The 5,000-nt window shown below is 33.5% G+C and overlaps 2 non-coding genes across 2 annotated transcripts; both read left to right on the forward strand.

Annotated features, from left to right (window-relative positions):
* The first annotated feature begins 2,475 nt into the window (after nucleotides 1–2,475).
* On the forward strand, nucleotides 2,476–2,594 carry LOC149770582 (5S ribosomal RNA). Its single transcript, XR_016418717.1, has one exon. It is a non-coding gene; the product is annotated as a 5S ribosomal RNA (ribosomal RNA).
* A 903-nt stretch (nucleotides 2,595–3,497) lies between these two features.
* LOC149770583 (5S ribosomal RNA) lies at nucleotides 3,498–3,616 on the forward strand. Its single transcript, XR_016418595.1, has one exon. It is a non-coding gene; the product is annotated as a 5S ribosomal RNA (ribosomal RNA).
* The last annotated feature ends 1,384 nt before the right edge of the window (nucleotides 3,617–5,000 follow it).

Here is a 5,000-nt window from a genome sequence, read left to right on the forward strand (position 1 = left end):
TTATGTTTTACAGTCGAAATGTTGTTCTCACTAGAACTGAAATCATTTAATTTCTACTTAAATGCCCGAAAAATTTACAATTAAAACTACAATAAATGTTTTATACCTAGTCCCGCACAGTGACGTTTATCTGATTCCCTGTACTCACCGAGAGCATTCTGTGTCATATGGATGCATATCAAATGAAGTGAAAAGTAATGGAATACTCGCTTTTTTATTTATCCCTATGCATCGTGGTGCCCACACCATGATGAGACGCTGTTTCAATAAACCTTTTTATATATGTTCTTTACTGTTCTTCCTTTTTCTTCTTGCTTTATCATACTGACACACGAGAGAGAGAGAGAGAGAGAGAGAGAGAGTATGCAACAAAGTTCGCATAACTTTATCAGCTATTAACATTAATTGTACTTCTGTGTAATTTTATTTTTAACGCGTTATCCTATAACGATTGCAAACAAGGGCAAAAACTCTACTGATCTTACTCGATAATTATACCATACTGAATTAATAAGTTTATCTCGTAAAAACGGATCATATATATATCCTGGGTGGCTGAGGGTGTTTTAAGATATGTGTGTGTCTTTTGTGATATATATATATATATATATATATATATATATATATATATATATATATATATATATATATATATACGTTTGTGTGTGTACATACATACATACATATGTGTATTATTTACATATAGTCTTGGATAATTTTAATTATTGGGATATGGATTTTAGATATCAACAGATACAAAGGAAACAAACGTTTCAATACATATAATGACATTTTCTTAAATTCTACATTGTATCATATTGACCTACTACTTGCTAGGCAAGCTGACTTTTATAAAATTTGCAAACTCCTTATATATATTTAAACTTACTTTTAGTATTCAACCAGAAAATCAGTACAGTGCAGAAAGATTGAAAATATTATTTCTTTCATATATATATATATATATATATATATATATATATATATATATATATATATATATATATATATACATATATATATATATATATATATATATATATATATATATATATGTGAGAGAGAGAGAGAGAGAGAGATGGGGGGATTCGGAATGGTTTAAACAGACTCTAAATTACACTGATAAAATGTACATCAGTCCAATGGTTAACATGATAGATTTCTATCAAGCTGGTTGCTCTATTGTACCCTTGAGCAAGACTACCCTCATTGCCTAATAAAACCAAGCAGTCTTTTGCCAGAACACCATAATGTGAACTTAGGCCATCTAAATCAAATTCCTATGTGAAATTTGCCAATATAAGCCAGTACACTTTAATGCAAACTTAGCCAATCTAAACCAAATATCTTAATGGAAACTTAGCCAAACACCTTAATGTGAACTTAGCCCATCTAAACCAATGTACCATAATGTGAACTTAGCCCATCTAAACCAAGAAAAGAATAATGTGATATTGGCTCATATAAACAAAAACACCTTAATGCTATCTTAGCCAATCTAAACCAACCGACTTAATTTATTTTTATAAAGAATACAAAGTGAAAATTTAAATACTTTTCAGCATTATAAATGAAATCACAAATAGTCCATGAAAAGTTATATGACAAGTCCAAAAGGGTAGTGTTCCAAATGAATGCCAGTGGTTTTCTGAATGAAGTCCAATTTTGAATGTGCTGATGTAATAACAATCTTGACGTGTGGCGATGATGTAATTTAGAATGTCCTTGAATGAATTCATAATAGTCCCAAAATAGCGATTTTTGATATTTGGACATTAGTATTGGGGTGTATGGACATATTTGTTTTGCTTATCAAAACGTTGGAAATCGCCGACACCATGCGGTATCGGCATAGGCTGCTTACTAGCCACAGGGGGCTCGTATCATTGCTTACAATGAAACTATCAGTCGTACATATAGTATAAAATGTATGACTGTCAGTTCAATTGTGAGCAACGATGCGAGCCCCTGTGCTTACTAGCCTGCCATGCAAACTTGACCGACCTTTCATCGAGATATACCTGCATGAAATCGAGAGAAATACGATTTATTTTCTCAGAAATAATTCCGAGTATAACATCATTTGTCGTTAATGAAGCTGACTGACGAAAGAAAACGACAACCTTGATGAAATTTGACACGGAACTCGCCATTGTATTACTATTCAAATGACTGCACAAATATGGCAACCTACATGTCAGTGACATCGGCGATCAAATAAGCTCTTGCTTCTTTACAGATTGAAACTGAAGGGATGTATTGTCGTAAGCAGAGCTCTCCCCTGTCTCTAATATATATATATATATATATATATATATATATATATATATATATATATATATATATATATATATATATATATGTGTGTGTGTGTGTGTGTGTGTGTGTGTGTGTGTGTGTGTGCGTGTGTGTGTAATATATCTTTGTAACGACGAAGAGACAACCTATATTAGTCTTAAATTTGTACATACAAATGTCTACGGCCATACCACGTTGAAAACACCGGTTCTCGTCCGATCACCGAAGTTAAGCAACGTCGGGCCCGGTTAGTACTTGGATGGGTGACCGCCTGGGAATACCGGGTGCTGTAGGCATTTTTTAAATTTTTTTTTGGTTCCATCCTCACTGTGAGGATATGCGATCATATATGGCCAATATTTCTTGTTCACAAATCTGGTGCAATTTTTTCAGTTTCCTCTACCTCCAGGATCGAAATGGGCCGCCTCGTATGCCGTCCAGATCCTCCAAATTTCTTCTGATATTCCGGATTCAGCCTATAGCGAATAATTGCAACGTATGCAATCGATGTCTTTCATTTTGGATACTTGTCTGTGGTATTTCTTATTCAATAATTGATAGATATATTTGGAATGTATTATTTTTAATTATTTTAATTTATTTACCTGTTTTTAGCAGGGCACCAGTCTATCAGTGTGAAACTTGGCATCCCTTAGCGAATACTTCGAATATGGGCCATTGACAAAATAAATTGGTGTATAAATCTCTGTTTTGATTACAGTAAGTTTGGATGGATGTTCCCTGCTTCCACTTCCTTGCACTTTCTGTGTTTCCACAACTTTAACATTTCCGAGCTGCAAGACGATATCCGTTTCAAATCAGATTCGAGTCCGTCTTTAAAGGTAGCTCATAGGCTGATGTCGATTATTTACCTATTGAATTAGTCAGTTGATACAAGATAAATAATAATAATAATAATAATAATGCCCAAAAACAACAAAAATGAACTGAATCTTCGTTTAAATGCATTGTTATTTAAGTCCATTTGAAGGTGTAAACCTCCGGTTAAGCAACTAATGTCCGAGTCCGAAAATGCCTGAATTACAAATTTGAATAATGTATGAAGGCAGTTTATCTATATAAGTTTTAATAAGTACACTTTAATTACTAATTTTACACGGCACATAAACGTAAACGTCTGTACATCGGAAACGGTGAAGAGAGAAGCGAATATAAGTCTTAAATTTACACACACTTGTGTCTACGGCCATACCACGTTGAAAGCACCGGTTCTCGTCCGATCACCGAAGTTAAGCAACGTCGGGCCCGGTTAGTACTTGGATGGGTGACCGCCTGGGAATACCGGGTGCTGTAGACTCTAATTTTTTTTTTTTCTTTTATAACTAAAAACAGTTGAAGTTTTTCTTTCTTTCTTTTATTGTAACTAAATTTACTTTATTCAATATAAATAATAAATAGAGCAATTTCTCGACTTTCATTTTCTCTTTTTCCTTAACTTTCTTCAATAATTCGGATCCTAAAAAAATCAAGTATAGGACCTGAATATAGCAAATGTTGCTTTGCACTTCTCTGCTCTTGGTTTCGATCCTTACTACTGGAATATGCGATCATAGATGACCAGTATTTCTTATTAACAAATTCGGTTCAATTTATCCAGTTTCCTCTACTTTTACTACCACAACAAGCTGCCTCCTTTCACGTCGAAATACTTCCTTCAAGTTTCTTCTCATATATTCCTGGTGTAGTCTCTAGCGCAGAGTTGCAAAATATGCGATCAATGTCTTTCATTTTGGGTACTTATTTGTGGTATTTCTTATTCACTAATTGATTGATAAATATGGAATGTATGAATTGTGAGAATTTTTTATATTAATTTATTGATTGATTGATTTCTTTTACAGCAGGGCCTCAGTCTGCCAGTGGGAAAATTGGCATCCTGTAGCGAATACTGTAAATATGGGCCATTGGCTAAATAAATTGGGTTATAAAATTCTGTTTTGATTACAGTAAGTTTAGATAGATATTCCATGCTTCCACTTTCTGTATTTCCACAACGTTAACTTCTACAAGTTGCAAGAAGAGATCCTTTGCAAATCTCATAAGACCCTATTTTTAAAGTTAGCTTATAGGCCGGTGTCGCTTATTTTAACCAAATGATAGGACAGAAAGAGGAATAATAATAATAATAATAACAACAACAATAATGTCCTGAATCTGCATTTTAAGTCAATTTCAACATGGAATTCTCCCCTTATCTGGGTCAGAAAATGGATGAGTGACAAATATGAGTATCTGAGGCCAGTTTTGCTTCTTTTGGATTAGAACTTTGAATCAGTATACACTTTAGTTACTAATATTATACTGCACACAAACATTTGTACATCGGAAATTTTGAAGAGATGTGTGACTAATCAGCCCAAGAGTCTTGAAAACGCATCAAGACAACAAATTATGTTTTACAGTCGAAATGTTGTTCTCACTAGAACTGAAATCATTTAATTTCTACTTAAATGCCCGAAAAATTTACAATTAAAACTACAATAAATGTTTTATACCTAGTCCCGCACAGTGACGTTTATCTGATTCCCTGTACTCACCGAGAGCATTCTGTGTCATATGGATGCATATCAAATGAAGTGAAAAGTAATGGAATACTCGCTTTTTTATTTATCCCTATGCATCGTGGTGCCCACACCATGATGAGACGCTGTTTCAATAAACCTTTTTATATATGTTCTTTA

This window comes from Sinohyriopsis cumingii, unplaced genomic scaffold, assembly GCF_028554795.1.
Source record: "Sinohyriopsis cumingii isolate HCF-2022 unplaced genomic scaffold, ASM2855479v2 utg002479l, whole genome shotgun sequence".
Classification (NCBI taxonomy): Eukaryota; Metazoa; Mollusca; class Bivalvia; order Unionida; family Unionidae; genus Sinohyriopsis; species Sinohyriopsis cumingii.